The 17,808-nt window shown below is 41.0% G+C and overlaps 1 long non-coding RNA gene across 1 annotated transcript in view; it reads left to right on the top strand.

The window, feature by feature from the left end:
• LOC116034044 overlaps nt 1–13,287 on the top strand; it is a 41,383-nt gene extending 28,096 nt beyond the window's left edge. The window contains exon 3 of the long non-coding RNA XR_004100961.2: nt 12,927–13,287. This is a non-coding gene — a long non-coding RNA (uncharacterized LOC116034044). The remainder of the gene's footprint in view (nt 1–12,926) is intronic.
• The last annotated feature ends 4,521 nt before the right edge of the window (nt 13,288–17,808 follow it).

Genomic DNA, 17,808 nt, shown 5'->3' with positions numbered 1-17,808 from the left:
TATTGGAGCTGTCACTGAGTTAGCTTTGGGATGTCGTTCATTGCAGGATGTGGTAACTTTTGAATTAGTTTGGATTAGACGCTAGAGAAGTATTTTTGTGACTTCCAGATGTTCTGTTATCTATAATTCCCAGCTGTGTTCTGAGAAGTTAATGAGCTGGAAAGTTTCTGTCCAAGTTCTGTTATACTCATCAAACTCAGGGAAATGTAATTAGTGCCTTTTTGAGATCACATAGCCTAGCAACTCACTCCTAAATAAACAATAAAAAAATTGCCTTCCTTTTTCATTTAGCCACACCTCTTATATGCCAAGCACCTCCTATTGAGTGGCTTTGGCCCTACCCAGTCTATGGGGCCCCACAATGTGAAGACAGGGTGAGGAATGTGTGAAGCATCCAAGGAAACATGAACTGCGATTTTCCCACAAGTATGAAAAAAACAGAGGCCATGGCTGTGGAATCTTTCTGACGCAATCAGCTAGTGGGATGGCTGCTGTACAGTTGGGATTTGGACAGGGGCTCAGGTCAGGGTGTTGTTAAAGCTGTAGTCTTAGGACTTAAAGATCTAAGCTGGACCTGGGTGGGTTAGGGATCTGCTGACAAGGGTAAAACCTGATGAGCAAAATTGGATGGAAAGATAGCAGGAGCTGCTAGATGGCCCCATTTGGGAGCACTCCATAGTTCCTACTATTTCATTTTTAACAGGCATCTGTTGGGCAGCCTATTAATTGTTTGTTGGCCAAACCATCATTAAAAAAGCAGACAGTAGGGTGGCTTTTACAGTGATATGAGAGGGAGCAGAGAGCTGAAACAGGAGAGAAGCATCACTGAAGAGGCCCCAAGAGGCCCTGCTAGATACCCAGATGATTACCACGCTACCGTTGCCTCTGTAATTCTTCATACATTAAGACACACGGTTGAAAGGAATTCCCAAACACAAAAACAGAACAAACTTCAATGAGTCTCTCTTTCTTTCCTGATCTAATTATCGCTTCCCCCATAATCGCTGTTATATTCATCATAGTGCTCAGTATTTATAGGGTCTGTTTTCATCATAGTAATAATGTCACTCTGGAATTCCCATGCAGAGAGAGAGAGAGAGAGAGAGAGAGAGAGAGAGAGAGAGAGAGAGCGAGAGAGAGAGAGAGAGAGAGAGAGGCATACATCATAGAGTATATAGAGGAAGCAGCTGGATATAGGGAGGGCTGCTTCTTGCATCCAGATATCATTTGATGTTACGGAGGCCACAACAACAGGACTGATCCACTCCCTCCTTGCAAATGCCCCCTTTTTTTGTCTGGACTTTCCCCTGCCTCTCCACTGTGGTGACTCCAGATAAACTGGGTTCAGCTTGGCGCTTACCTCTGATCCTTGAGTGGGTCTTGGAGCTGCCACAGAGCCGGCCTCACTTTCATAGAATCTTTGGAACTTGGAAACCTCACATTTTTTACTGTATTAACAGTCTTTCTTTCTTTTTTTATTTGGCTTTTTACTGTATTAACAGCATTTCTTTCTTTCTGTTTGTCTTTCTGTCTTTCCACCTCTACACCACACAGCTCTTCAAGTCTGCATCCAGCTTACTCTGCTCTCCTGTTCCCTCTCTCAACTCTCCATCTCTCCCTGCCCCCCTCCACCGCCAACCCACCCCTATTCTGAGGAAGCCCACTGCCTCCTATTCTCTGCCCCCACAATGTTGCTCCCAGTATTTGGGTATATATTTAACACCCACATGTGAGGCCTGGTGAAAGTGCCTGGGGAATGGAAAGGAAAACAAGCATGCCCTCTCTCCCGGCCCTTTAGTGCTAGTCTGCTATAAATACCTCCGGGTGGCGCGCCAGTTCCAGCACCAGTGGCATGGGAACCTCTCTCCCTCCTCTGGTCCATTGCTTGGCCACTCAAGTCCAGTCTGGGAAGGCTTTAGCCGGCAGGCTGGCCTAAAGGGTGGGTGCGTGGGTAGGTGTGTGCAATGTGGGCGGTGTAGGGAAAAGTATGAAGGACTGTGTATGGTAGTGGTGGTCTGTCTGTGTGTTTTGTCTGCGTCTCTGAGTAGCATCCCTGTGTCTTCTCCCTTCCTGTCATCTCCCTTTTCAAAAGACTTCATGTATACTGCATTTATGCTGTTTGCCTTATGCAGATTGTATGAATATGTGCTTTTCAAACTGTTAAAAAAGAGATCCTCTTTTCTTCACTGCGATGAAGCGTTTGTTATGTTACTCCCCCAAAAATTGATTTAGACTTTTCAAAGGTTTGTTCTTCACAGTGCTGTCTCCCTGTGTCGATGCACGACAGGCTCAGCTCATATTTTCAGAGTTTGAGGTAATAGTTTTAAACTGACAGACTAAACATCTCTCTCCCTGGCTGTTCCACTTCTACAGAGTAAATAGTTTCATATGCACAGACACACGCACGCACGCATGCACGCACGCACGCACGCACACAAACTGAGTGACTGACTTATTCTAATGATTATTTATTTTTGGTGTGTGGGGGTTCAGAATAATTAGTTGGGTTGTAAGTTAAAAGATATGGGCCTTGGGCCTCTTAGGACACTTTTACCTTTTCTGCCTCTCCTCATTTGAAAATGTTTTGTACAGTAGATGTAAGGCAGGACATTTTTTTTGGCATTTAAGTCCACTAATATACATTACCACGTATGGATTTAGTTATCAAAAAATATCACTATGGATTTTTGTGAATAGATTGTGTCAGCTAAAAAAAAAGACATACTCTACATCAAAGCTTTTTGTTTGGTCATTTAACATACTGAGTCTACAGATTAAATGTCTCTGTTGTTCCTTTTCCCCCTCACACCTCTTTGCATTCTCCCCATGTCTCTTTTTCTCTCCCTCTCCTTTCCTCTCTCCCACCCCTACAAGGCTCACTTGTTATTTTTTCGTACAAGGTCCTGTAATTAAGTTTGACATAAGCACAGGGATTAAATATGCGGTTGAGGAGGGAGAGAAAGGAGCTCTGTTACAATCTCAAGGCCAGCTGTAAAATGGAACCAGATTGCGACACTTGGAGTTTGAAAGTTTGGGAAAGATGCCGAGACTGGAGCTATGTTCTACCGACAGCAGGATCTGAGTCTTTCTCCAGCTTTAGAGCAGCCATAAGTGTCTCCAGCAACAAAAAAAAAGCAGAAGGCAGAAGACTAACACTTAGTCCGATCCAATAATAATTTATTTTTCAGCTAAGAGACTGGCAACTCATCAAACTAAACATTAACCATTGTCAGTCCAACCAGATGACTGATAACCTTACCCCAGCCAAAATCTCTGCTGCCAAAATAATACTAGAAAGCAAAATGCTAACTAGTTAACTGCACATTTAAAATCTATAATAATTGTTTCCAAAGACAACTATCGGTAATTTGTCTGCCAGTTTATACGTAGTTATCAAACCTGATTAAAAAAACAAAACAGAACAGAAGTAAGAAGCATAGTTTTTAAATATGTTTACAGGTAACCAAACTAATCTTATAAGTAAAGACAAAAAGAGCAATCACACCCATAACGTCCTACTGATGGTAAGAATGGAAAAGTGATTGTAACTATAAACCATAGCATGCAGCAGGCTATCACTCAATCACTGACACCAAATATAGAAATATAGGCTAAGATCAGCCCCCAGTGCACCGAGCGTGTCGATAGGATTTTCTTCTGTTCTGAACTCTGAGAGGTCTCACATGGAACTTTGCATTCTTAAATAACTCTGGCAAAAACGCTTTAATCTTAATGAGTCTGAACAGCAAATCTCTCATCTGCAGCAAAAAGGATTAGGAATGCAGAAAAAAAGACTGCCGTTCCACTTTGATGAATTGTGTTTAGAAAATCCCTGGGCATGAAGTTCCCCCAATGAACAAAGCGTTAGGCGAGAACGGATGCTTTTAAACAACACAACTTATCTGAGAAAAACAGAACATGCATTTAAGTGAAAATACAAAAGCAGAGCTGATTCGACTCCTCTGCAAATGATAAAAGTGACTAACTCTTTTCCTCAAACCACTTAGCTACTTTTAGAATCAAACCTGGAGTAGCTTTGCACAAATTACGTGCATTGTGTTTTCAGTGCTTCATCAGTGGCTTGTTTATTCTGCATGATGCGTTCTGCCATTGTTAAGCAGAAATAAATTAATCCATAATTTTGCCTCTTGGTAGAAGCTCTTGAAATGGGTGATGCAGTGATGAAGAAGGGAGTTGATGAACAGAGACAGTTCAGTGCCAAGAGCTGTTGCTTCCAAAACAACAGAAACTCTCCTGCTTCCAGTGTAGCTTTTCTCATCGCTTAAAGAAGACCTTTTTTACCAAGTGTGGAAATGTATTTAGTTAAGTATGCTATTATGCAGAGGTGTTTATTTGTATTTGATTAATACATTATTGATAATATGTTAATGTAATCCAAATCATAGCAGTTCAGCATTTACTTGATTAATTATTACTCTGTGCTGTAATTTCCCCAAACAGTCTCTCTGAGTGGTAGGGGTTAGAGCAGTAAGCCTCTGGCTAGTTCAGACTGCTCAAACTACAAAGAGCCTTACTGCACTGGGACCTGCTCTTGGTTCTCCCTTTCCAACCCCCCACCCACCTCCCCAAATGCCCCCAGGCCTTAAGAAAACTACTCTGGCTCATTCTTCGCTGTATTTATTTTACCTTTCTTTCCAAATCAGCGCTCCTCTTTGTTTCCTGTAATGGACGTAAGAAGGAGATATTGCTGATGCAGGCCAGACATACGATCCATATTAATGAGAAAACACGGCTGAGCCAGATATACAACCTCCTGAAATAAATGAGCATATCACCAGGGTGTGATTTTTTTTTTAATAAATATACATAATTTTCTTCCTGCTCAGCACACATCTCTGTGTTGCAAAGACATCAATGTTGTGTGTGTGGAGTAGTGATAAATATTGCCATGCACTTGACCTATATTGATCCCCCAGTAGGATGTATACCCACTCCACTACGTTGAGCCTAAACATCTGGCCACCAGAGTGCTCCTTTGAATGACAGATAACATCTGGGAAGTCTGCTGCTATCACAGGAAACAATGTTCCTATCTCCCCCTCCCCGCCCCTCTATCTCTCTTCACTCTCTCCCCCTTGTCCCTCTTTCCCCATGTCCTGATCATAAGCACATCCCTCTCATTGATTTCCCATTAACCCCTTCTAGACTGTGAGTATCTGCCCACCCAGACACGCAGACACCAATAGGATTGATTACTAACATAATGGCATCACTATGGCTGCCCGTTCTCATCAGTCTGACCAGCTCTGCAAGCTGGTCCAGTTCATCTCCAACTATCTGCTGCATTCTCTCCCTGTGTTTTTTTTGACTCTTCACTGTATTTTCAGTACTTCCTTCCTTCCCTCCTCCCTTACTTTGTTTCTTTATTTCTTTATCTCACTCTTTCCCTCCTTTATTTCCCTCCCTCTAACATTATTGTCTTCATCATCATCTGTGATCCTCATCTTCCTCTTACTCTCAGTTCCCTGTTACTGTAATATTCACCTGGCATTTAGCATCAGGTCACACATGTAGAACCACAGTACAGTATTACTTTCACAATACCGTGATGATACGTGTGTGTGTGTGTGTGTGTGTGTGTGTGTGTGTGTGTGTGTGTGTGTGTGTGTGTGTGTGTGTGTGTGTGTGTGTCTGTACGTGTGTGCTTACTATATGGGCTTGCAGGTATGTGCAGAGTAGTGTCATTGAGGAAAGTAGTTTGCAATTTATGTTGGACAGGAGTCTGAGATGAACTGTGTTCTACAAATTTAGTTGCATCAAAATAGTAGTGCAACTTTAGCTTCAATTACTATGAACACTGTTATGTTATGTTAAGTTATGACTAACTTTTGAAAAATACTCGCCAGTGCCATTACAAAAAAAATATTAAACTTGTTTCTGTGTGTGGGTGGCTGTGTTAATGTGTGCATATGTGTAGATTTCTTTTATTTTTTTGTTGAACAGACTGTGTGTTAAAATATATACTTACATGAAAGGGTGCCATCATATCTGTCTCACTATGTATTTCCTCCCTCACTTTGGCAACTGCTTTGGCGGCAGAGATAAACTAAATGTGTGTTTGTTAGGTTGTGTTTGTGAGCCACAACAGAGGCAAGTTAGAAAAAGCCCTTCATTTAAGCATGGCGTGCCTCCATCAGTCCTAGTCTCTGATGTACAAAGAGCCCAGAGGAAGGAGCTTCACAGCTGTTTGTAAACTATGAGAACAGGAAAGGTCAACAAAGTAATGCAGAGCGTTTTTTGTAACGCATTTTCATCTCTCTCTGTTCCATAGTGAGACAGCAGGGCTGCGCCCTGCTTCAGTAGTACTGGTGCATTTAAATTACTGTTCTTGCCTGGAGAATAATGGTGAAAGCATAACCCCATTGTATTCTTTGATAAACTCTGGAAAAGGCATGGTATAAGCTGAGGAAGAGGCGCGGTTTAAGGGCACAATTGCATTGCAAATCTACCATGGCAAAGTTTTTCTAAGAGGGAGAGAGAGAGAGAGAGAGAGAGAGAGAGAGAGAGAGAAGGAGTAAGAGAGTGGTGAGAAGAAGGGTATATGTTGAATCGAGGGTTGAGGGAGAAAGACAAGGAAGAGGGAGATGGAGAATCCAGCATGTGGGTCCCTCTGTTGCAGGGACATGTGTTATCTCTGGGTGCAGAGGTCTTTGTTTGCAGGGCAGAGAGGTAAAGATTTCCTCTCCATGTCAGCGCCTTTCTTTAGGGCTCAGCACAGCGGGGACAATAGCAAACTAATCCACTACTGAATCAGGATTAATATTCAAGCTGCAAATATTAATTCACAGCCAAAAGGAGGAAATGCAGAATATGTCAAAAATGCTCAAACAAATAAAGAACAAAAAAGCCCAGGATCCTTGACCAAAAATTCCATCCCGAGTCTTTCACATGAGTGCATTATTTTCACTGGGTCCTACAGTCTCGTCTCAGCATTCTGTTTGATTTCTGTATTAATCTTCATAATGATTTTCTATAGAAGAGCGAGAGCTGGGGGAAGCCAAAGAGCTGCATGTTGTTTTTGGCTATTCTCCTCACTAAGCTCTGGATTTAAGATCTGGATTTGAATATTTATGATAGAAAATAATAGAGGTTATAAAAATAAGTCCCTGCAGAGCTGGGCTGTAAGTTATAAGGGTAAGCAATGCCTCCCACATCAAAGAAGCCTGGAGTTGGCCAGTAGTTTGATGCCTGTAAAAGCCTATAGCTCTTCAGCCTGGCCCAGCAGAAGGTGTGGCTCTTCTGAACACATATGATCCAAAAGTGTCACTCACTATCAGAGTGGTCATGAGTTCCCAAAATTTAGTAAAACTTAAGTTATTTAGTTCAATTAAGTGTTGTCTCCCTCAAAAACAAGAGAAAACAAATCTGCCATCAGGGTGAGATCGTTTGACTTGTTTCAAATATAGTTGCACTTGTTTTGAGATTGAATCAAGTGACAGTATTTGTAACTGACAGGTGGATTACTCCTCTAGTTTCAAAATCATGTCACTTGATCCAAGAAAATGTTTTAAGTATGCTGGTTTGCATTTGAAACAAGTGACACTTTGCCTCCTGTTTGACAGCTTTTTTTTTATTTTTCATACAATACTTAGATGTTAAGACTTATGATGGTGATATTTTGGAGAACTTTGGAAATGAAATGCACTCTCTGCTGTTCTCCTCTTGAGTGTCTCAGTTGTGGGGCAGGGCGACCTGTCCCAACAACATGAGGAGTTAACGTGGGCTTTCAGGGGCCAAGCCTGACGGTGTTGTGTGAAACAGAAAATGTTTGATACACACTGACTGTTTGCTAGTAACACTGTACTAATAGACCGTTGCTGTCAAATCTGTTTTATAATAAACTGAGGCGTTTAATATTTCACCTACCAGTCTCAAGTAGTTTTTGTGTCCTACATGAGAAAGAATGAAAGGAAATAGAACATTTTTACACTGGATTAGTGCTTTATTATTGTCCAAACAAGCATGCATGCGCGTCCACAACACACTGCTTTCAGCACACACACACATACACGCTCAATCACATAATCCCACACTAGGGGGTAGAGGCCTGTTGTATACTGAAAAACCATTGTGATTTTCAAAGGGGCTTCACAGAGGCTCTAACCATTGATAAGGTCTAATGTGATGAGGGACTGTAAACTTCATCTTTTATACATGGCAACATAATGTGAAAGGTCAGCTTATCTTAATCCTCAAATCTGCAGCATCCAGGCCTGTGGCCCCATTTCATGAAGTTAAAGAAATAATCTTAGAGTCCATTCTGAAGACGGCCCTTATTATTTTCTCCGCAAGGTCCAATCAGAAAATATCATTAGAGTGTACTATGAATGCACTGTAAGGAATGATTATTTCTCTTTTCTAATCGGCCCCAATCATATCATAGAATCAGCTGGATTGTGTGCTCATGGTGAGAAGCTTTATTATGTCCAGTGATTAATCATCAAGCACTGCCCTTATCCCTCTTAGACACACAGCACACTGCTGGCCTGGTTCACGGTGGTTAGACTGGGAAACATCACCTTCATCAGCATTGTGCTTGCCTGATTTTCCATACTCTTCAGTTCACCCTCACCATTAGCCTTATACAGTAAAATACTGTAGTGTATCATCATTTCAAGGATATGAACATGGTTTTAAGACCAGTTATTCACTCAGGCTCCATGTAGAGGCTAATCAGTGCTGGGTTATAAAGAAGCACACCATTATGTTGTTTTTGCGTGCATCTTTAAATGTGCCTTACCATACTGATATAGCTTACTCTGGATTTTTGTTTGTTACCTTGTTGATCTGTTTCAATCTGCTCCCTTCCACGACTACCGACAGAAATGTCTTATTGATTTAAAAAGTAAGTTACAATGTGTCCTTAAATTCCAAACAAATTGAGGACAGATTACATATACAGCCGTGAAGTGGAAGTCGCTACCGTATTTTGTGAATTAATGCAGGTCAAAAAGGTTATTGTCTCAAGACCAAGTTTGGGCAATTTGTTGTTTAGGAATCCTTTGTTCTCAACTGAAAGTGTGTCAAATGTAGACAGATTGTGAAATATTTATTCCTTGACTGCAGATCATATTAGAGTGTTATTGTTTGTTTCGTTTTGTATTCCAACCCTAATTTGCCAGGGGTACAGTTTCTCAGGAAGTCTAACAAACACACATCAACTTTAACAAAGGTAGACCCTATCCTGTAGCCTTAATTAGAAGGAAATTGTAAACAGACGCATGCCTTTCTTTTACGGATTATCCATACTTTATGACTGAATGTTTGAAGTTATGAGGGATTCTGAATCAGCACTGCTCGAGTGGTGCTCTTATAGGACATTGTTGTCTTCAATTATTTTCAGTTATATTCCCGTCTGTAAGAGGCAGGGGATCATTTATTATTTAAAGATGCAATCGTTGCTGTTTATCTGGGTTTTTTAAAACCGGGTTATCTTTTCGCGTAGTTTTTTTTTTTTTTGATTAAAGGAACAAAGTGTAATAAAGTGCAGTTTCAAACAGATGCTTGTCTCTCTAGCACGAGAGCTCATCTGCCATTATTGTGATTTAATATGAACGGTGCCAAGCAGCTGCCGAGAGACGAGATCTAACGAGCATCGGGATGCTTTAGTATGTACATAAAGGGTCTCGCACAGACACAAGCTGGTGCAGACGCACGCACACACACAAATACACGTTTAGTCGCAGACTAACAATCACAGATGTCTTTATCCATATGTTGTAGCAAAAGAGGGTTGACAGACTCACAGCCAATTGTTTTGCAGCTGGATTAATGGATTTTCTTGGGAATAACTAATGATGATTTGAACAAATACGGATCAATATCTTATTCCTTTAACCTAACCATCTTGAGAGCAAAAAAAAAAACAACTGTACTGCAATTGGTCAGTATATATTGCTACAACATCTATTCTATTTCATTACTCAATAGCATTTTCATACACAGAACTTCATCCCCCAAGTGCACCCTAAGAATAGAATCTTTTTCCAAGTTTGAAAAGCAGTCGTAGTTCCAGTCCTACTACTACATGTCCCTGTTCTTACACATATTGTTTTTTTAAACCCCAAAGCCCCACAAGTCTTGTGTTGTTTCCCTCTTATGGTCACTAGTATCCACTTGCCCCACCATCACTCTTGTTACTTCCAATACTTAACTTTACACTGAAGCCTTTGCCCCTGAGACCCTAGTGTTGGGAGATTAGTCCAGCCTCAACTGAAGTAGACAAACTGCAATCAATACCTGATATAAGCAGTCCGCCAGGGTCAGGCAACCTTGCTGTATGGCACCCACGGCAACTCTAGTAAAGTCCTTATAAATTCTGGATGACTGACCCCTGACGACCTGGGCAGATAAGGTCAGTCTGGCCAGAGTGACTTAGAGCCAAGAGGCCAGTGTCCAGTCAGTCTGGCTGTCCTATAATGAAGTGGTCAGTATTGCCTTTCTGTCACTCAGCAATTACTGGGAGAGATATGGAGCCATAGATAGGTGCTGAATGCACAGGGAGGCAGCGGCCACAGAATTACATTCACAAGGCAAAGGACCGGTAAAGTGACATGTAAACTACTCTAATATGGACTGGTAATGACTGGGAGCAAGATGGATCGAAAGGAGTCTGACAACTTTAGTGGGACTGCATTACTGTACATGTGTGCATGCAGGCACTACTGTAAAGCTTATGGTTAATATCTGTTTTAAAATCTGATGATTTGCTGCAAGAATAAACAGGCATGCAGTATAACACTATTGTATGTCTCCTTCACTGGAAGCAGCATTCTTTACATTATGCTTAAAATCATACTTCAGATATCTTTCAAATTATTCAATTATTCTATTTGCAGATTCATTTAAATGTACTGTAGAAAAAAATGGACATCAATCACTATGGAAGACCTTATACTGCATTACTGATGATCCTAGATAGATAGATCAGTCTAGAGGGAGTGACTGATAGAAGGTGTCCCAAATGTATTAAATGGGCTGTACTCGATATTCAGGAAGAAAAAGGTCTGAGACTGTCTCCACACGGCTCTCACAGACCGTTCCCCAACTTGTCAAATACGCATGCTTTGTCACAGCGCACAAGGCGCTCACATGCACTAACATGCACACACGTTCACACCGACTATCAAAACAAAGAACAGAGAAGCTCAGCTTACAACACACAGAGGGAGTGTGACTTCCTTCTCTGCTCAGGACGCCATTACTCAACCATATCTCTACATATAAATATTTGTTTACTGCTATATTAATGAGAAGAGACCAGATTAAAAGACAAATGGACGGACATGCGGGCAGAGGTCATGCAGCCCGCCCAAATAGAGGCATGCGTATGTCACAGAGTTTCTCCCATGGCCTGTTGTGCTCCCAGACACAGGTCAGGAGCTAGGGAATCCCCAAAGCCATCCAGCTGCTGCCATCAGAGACTCTGCATTCTTCTGTCTGCTAACTATTTAGTTGTCAGTGATTTGGTTAAGTGGAATTGACTTTTATCTGCGGTGTGCTGTGGGGCTGCCACTGGCAATTCAGAATCCCCCTTCCTCAGCTCCTGTCTTAGCCTGTTGTCACATCCAGCACATTGCTATTGGCAGCTGAGCCAGGCCTAATCAATAGCCCAGGTCAGGGATGGCCCGCGGCTCTGCTGTGGGTGGGCTATTGATCCGACACACACACACTCCCACAGGTCGCTCTGACAAACTGGGAAGTGGCCTCGGACGGAGTGGGAGAGAGAAAGGGGAAGAGAGATGACAAATTAACAGCTCTGCTTTCTGTCTGCTGTAACTGCTGACAAAAAACTGTCATGGAAATTAAATTATTTATTGATTAGCACAGAATGTACTGCATATACTCTTTATTTAAGATTAAAAGGATCATTATTGAAATTGATATTTCAAACAGATTCTAAAAAGCTGAGCACACATTGAAATCACATCCAAGAGAAACAGATGCAAGCCTATCATTACCATACAAGGCCTCTGCCCCTGTCTGTCTGTCTGTCTGTCTCTCTCTCCTCCTTTTCTTTCAGTCTGGCTGTGTGGATCCTCTGTTGTCACTCTTTCAGACCTGTGGCCAATGAGCAAGAGTCTAGTTATTTTTGTTGCAGTTTTAAATGTTGCTCCCCGAGCACCTCATCAGCACCACAATAAGAACTCTTGGGAACAATTAAACATGGGCTTTAACTCAAGTCTAACCACAGAGGTAAAAATAATCGCACAATGTTTACAAATGGAAGTGGCTTCAAAAGAGCTATTCAGTTATCACAAACTGTCTGCCTCTCCTGCCTGTATTCCCTAACTAAATCTCTGTCGCTGTGGAACTATTGGAACATATGACAAGCATATTTACCCAGCTTCACAAACCAGGCCCATGTGGAATTCAAAGTTTTTTTCATGCTTTTTTTCTATCGCTGGAATTGACAGTTGAATAAATATGTATTGTCTATGAGACTTTGTTGTCATATACGGGAGATCCTCTGCAGAACAGGCAATTATATATGCCATTACAGGAATATGTCTTGTTCTGGTTACAGGGAAATTAAGTTTCTCCGGAAATCTTTCTCATTTCTCATTTTGAAAGTCTTCAGTGGTATGAGAAGATAAATTACTCACAGCAGTACATTTGCTAATAAATGTAATCTTGAAATCATAAGAGGCTTTTCTGTTGTAGTAGCATACAAATAATTATAGATTCATTTTGTTGGCTCTAAAAACAGCTTATTAATTTTTAAGTCTTGATGGTATCCTATTACTCTGGTTTGCTTCTCCTGAAAGACATTTCAGGGATGAGGTATAGAAAATGCAGGTGCTCTGAAAGGACTGCAATGGAACTCTTCCTTTGCTGTCATGATTTCTAACTGTGTTGATATCATGTTTCTGACTCTGTTCTTCTTTCTTTGTTTCTTGTTTCAGGTGATGGTGTCATCCTGACATGCTCTTCTTGTGACCCGGGAGTCCCTAAATCCCAAACCGCATAGCTTTGGAAAACCCTGGAAATACCTGGAATTCTAGGAGTATATCACCAAAACCTCTTAAGGTGCCCAGGCACTGGATCATTAGCTTTACATTCTCCTTTATTATTATTTTCTGTTTACAAAGAAAGAGACGAAAGTCTGAACATTAGCAATAGCCTTTAGCCATCCACCATTGCTTCGACGGACCTGCTGTGACCGAGAGGGCGTGACCTTTCTGCCTGCTGACTTCAAACAGACACTTGAAAAGGAAACGCTGTCAGAGAGGCTTCCGCGTGGTGGCAACTCAGACCAAAAACCCCATCAGGTAAGGCTGTGAAGTACCCCTTGCTCCTGCTGTCCAAGCCCTAAGCCCTTTAACTTCTTCGGGGCTTTGAAGCTAACTTGTCCTTAGCCTGTGACCCCAACACAGTTAGCCTACCTTCAGAGTTTTTATAAAGGAAAGACTGGCTGATAAATGCCCTGCTTTCATGCTCTGCTCAGCTGTTTGTTCCTCTCAGATTAGAGGCTCTGAATATGTGGAAGTTGATAGGTTCTTCCCTGGCCCCTTGCAGATTCTTCCAATGACCAGAGCTAGAGCAAAAGGTGCTAGAAACGTGACCCGACTTGGCATGCGTGACCAGGTGGAACACACATACATGAGCACATTCTCCTTAGCTACTGTATATGTCACACTGAGTGGACATGCAAACACATCATATTTAAATGTGCAAAGAAATACTTACTTTTTCACAATTTATTTATGGTTTCACACAATGACACATTTACAGTATACACTATACTGTACTATTTCTCTTCTACTATAACAGTTATCAGTAATGCTGTTAGTGATGGGATGCGTGAATGTTCCAAGACGTGGGTGTTCTTTGGTTTACTAAGGGGACAAAAGTAATTTTCTCGTTGATGAAATGTCATCGCTGTTTGTGTGTGCATTTACAGATGTATGTATGTTATGTTTTGTATTGCGTGTGTATAACAATCGATAAACAGTATGTGTTTGAGCCTTGTATCGGAAATGTGCAAAAATGGCACATTTCTGATGCATGCATGCACTTTTGGGCATAGAACCTGGTTGTGAAATGAGTATTTGCATTCAGAGTAACTTTGAAATTGATTTCACTCAGTGTCACTCTTCTAGTTTTATTAGGGTCTGGTTTCCCAGTTGTTTTGTAGAAAACTTACAACACATTTCCAGTTAGCGATTAAGATTTGATCACAGGTTAACCGGACTATATGAGATTATTCTGCTTGATCAGGGAATCTGTGTGATTTAATATTTTCTTAGGCAATGACTTGGAATCAAATAGCGCCTGATATAAGGATATTCAAATTAAGCTTTGTACCTGTGTGGCAAAGCATTTTGCCTCCATCATACAAAAAGGTAAAACTGCTAACTTTAGCTCCTCAGCTCCACAGACGGGCATAATTATTGCCCTGAAAATAGGCCTAATTCAAATTAAAACAATAATTGAACAATTTTATGAATATATTGTAGTATAAAATGACGAATGAGTACGATGAGTTATGTTGTTAAGGATCTAAACATCTTTGTTTGAAAAGTTCAAAGTAATTTTATAAAATTTGGGGCACTGAAATGTAATACCCAGCAGCAGTCATTGTTGATAATGCAGCATGAATCAGGAGTGGAGAGGGCTCCAGTCTGGAGGAAAGCAGCTCCCCTCCCTGGCCTGTGTGCTGATGGAGCTGCACTCCTCGCCCAAGGCTCCAGGGCTCCAGGACTAGACCTTATTTTTCATGTGGGCTGCACACTGTTCTGCTGCACTCGGGGTTGCTCCCTTTGTGCCAGCCCTCCCCCTTCTAGAGCAAACGACATGCATGATTTCATACATGAAAGATATATGTAATTGGACAGCAGGGCCTATGCAATACATTTACAATTCTAAACAGAATACGTTAAAACCAGTTTCCTCTGTCTCATCCCCTTTTCTTCCTGAGGAAATGTATTTGCACACATTCAAAAGCATAAGATAAAAAATGGACATAACACAGGTTATAATTCTTGTTACATGCTTTATTTCTCATGTGGATGTTCAAAATGCACAATCACTGGCAACATAGCTCACAATTCCACTTTATCAGTGTGTGGTTTAGGCAGTTATTTTGTAGCTTACAGAGAAATGCAGTGGATTCTGGCATGTACTGCAATATATACTTGGCTGGGGTTAGGAGAAAAAATCTAGATCGCTATATTATCTCCGCACATGACGGTTTAGTTTACAATTAATAATAATAATAATCTCCTCAGAGTCAAGATGTCTAGTTAAATTCAATAGATATAAAAATAGTTGACTAACATACGTCAAATAATGCGTTTTAATCTTCATATGCAAAGCAGAAAATGCACTGAAAATACAAAACAAAATCTGCAGAATAAACACTGTAGATCTACAGATGTATTCATGGTGTGGATAATGCTGGTTGTATGTTTTGTTTGAATTCTCAAATTAAACCACAATCTTCAGACACTACAAACAATAGAAAAATATAGAATTGCATCACATTTTAATTAAACATTTCAAAAACAATCTGTGTTCCCTTACTTTCAGACTGAGAAGTTATTTTTGTAAATCAGATTGTGCAGAAATCTAATGTTTGTGGTTGGATTTGAAAAAGTCTTAATCAACACAGATCTGCTTCTGTTGTCTGAAATCTGGACACAGTGAGGTGTTTAAAAAGGTTCTGGCATGGCAAAACCCTAAAAATAGCTAATTTATTCATGAAATCACTGCAATTTTTAATTCAAGTTCAAGGTGAGCAAGAGACCAACTTGATGATTCCAATTAATTCACAAGCTACCATGAAGTGAATTAATGTGTGTTATCCAATGCGCACATGTTATCCTCTAAGCTATGACTATCACATCTCTGACTGTCATTTGACCACAGGGAGGGTATGACCTTTTGGAATTCAAAGACAATTTTTCACGTTGATATATTTTTGACTTTATAAGCAGCAACTGGATTCGATTCAGGTGAAATTGTACAAGGTTGTAGAAATGCACAACATCACAAATTATTCAGTAACCACATATTTTATCAGAAATTGTTGCTAATTTCTTCTAACAGGAGGTCAGTCACATTCCTGTGAATGTTAACACAGTTAAGAGAGGAACATAGCCCCTTGCTGCCATGATTCACTCTCTGTAGTGCCTTTGTCTCATATACCTTAGACAGACAGACAGACAGACAGACAGTGGAGCTAAACAAAAAGTACAGTATGTGTTTGAATTATGTGAAGGGTAGTATTTCTGCCACAGGAATGAGGTCAGCCGACTGTTACACACGTGCTGAAATTAATAACTCAGAAGTGTTGGCAGGAAGCAGGCCGTCTTGGCTGGGTGTGCAGGTAGCGAGGACACAGGTGTCAATTATGAGTGTCTTCCTCATACCTGGTATGCAAGCTAAAAAACTCAATGTATGTGTTTCTTTGACTCCAGTATTGCATATGCTTATGCATATATATAGACGTAACATGCCACATGTGAAAAGAGAATTGGTAGATGGATGGGTGCAGGGCTCCTGGTTTAAGGTCTTAGCCCACCCCTCCTGTAGTGTGCCTGTCATGCAAAAGTAAACACCTTCACTATTAACTTGCTTAACGAGCTAGCACCTAAAAATGGAACAGCTCCACTAATCACTTGGTTTTATTGGCTCCAGGAACACTTCAGGCTAAAAGGGTTGTGGGGTTGAGGTATTTAGAGTACAGGGACCAAACCAATTGATGGACAGGCAGGGCTCCATGACCCTTACCCTCCCAACACACCACCCACAGCAAATATGGGTGGGATCCCCTGCCACAGAGGCAAAGTTTAGGCAAGCTGCGAGGGGTTAAACATCCATAATTCTGCCTCAGTTGCTTTGACCATCTAAAATTACTTCCACACAAGCCTTGGTGGCTTTTGGTCCAGGGGGCTCTTTCACAGCTCTGGAGGTTTGAAGACATGAGGCTTGAGATGGGCTTGTTGGGTCTGTTTCTCAACTAGATCCACACATGTAAAATTCTGCATGATCCCATCCATGTCTGGATTCATTTTTCTCACTTGTGTGAATTGCAGCCCACCGCATGTGCGGTTGTTAGCACGTAGTAACTGTGTCCATGTCACTGTCAAACAATGAATACTGTAAAGGAAAAAATCTGTCATTTTATTCATTGTAGTTATAGACTACTCTTGTCCGTTATTGTTATTATATAGATTATTCATCATTATTTGATAATCAGCATCATTGTTGTCCTCATATTAACGTCAATTATTTTCATTGTAAAACTCATTTTGTCTGATGTTGTTCTCCAATAATCAGCAGTTGGGTGTGTCCTTTGGTATATTTACAGCCTTATAAACCCAGCTGCTATAGGTTATTTAAAACTCTGTGTACAAAATGTATAAAAGCCCTCCTCTTATTATTCTGCATTTTCTAGATTTAACTAGTATGATTTTTATTTTCTTCATGAATTATCAAATGACAGGCTTGGTTTTATTGTTTGACCCAGGTCGTATACTGTAGATAGATGATGTTGAGGCATCCAGAGGCTGTGTGTGTGACGCAGGATTTGGATTTGACCCCTGGCGATGATCCTAGATCTGTATTTGCCTTCTGTGTCGCTTCCACCTGTCATCTTTCATCTCGTAGTGTTGTTCGGGGGCTCCTTTCCACATCAAGGAAAATTACTCTCTTTAAGTTTGTTATATTCAAGTGCAAGATGCAGCAAGCACAAAGTGGTATTTGAATGGGCTCAGCGTTGTGGGGATCTGTGATTCTTTCCCCGTTCTGTTTGGGTCGGTTTACCACCAGCTCGTGTTGCTG

Source organism: Sander lucioperca, chromosome 3 (assembly GCF_008315115.2).
Source record: "Sander lucioperca isolate FBNREF2018 chromosome 3, SLUC_FBN_1.2, whole genome shotgun sequence".
Taxonomy (NCBI): Eukaryota; Metazoa; Chordata; class Actinopteri; order Perciformes; family Percidae; genus Sander; species Sander lucioperca.
This window is presented reverse-complemented; position numbering and strand designations above follow the sequence as displayed.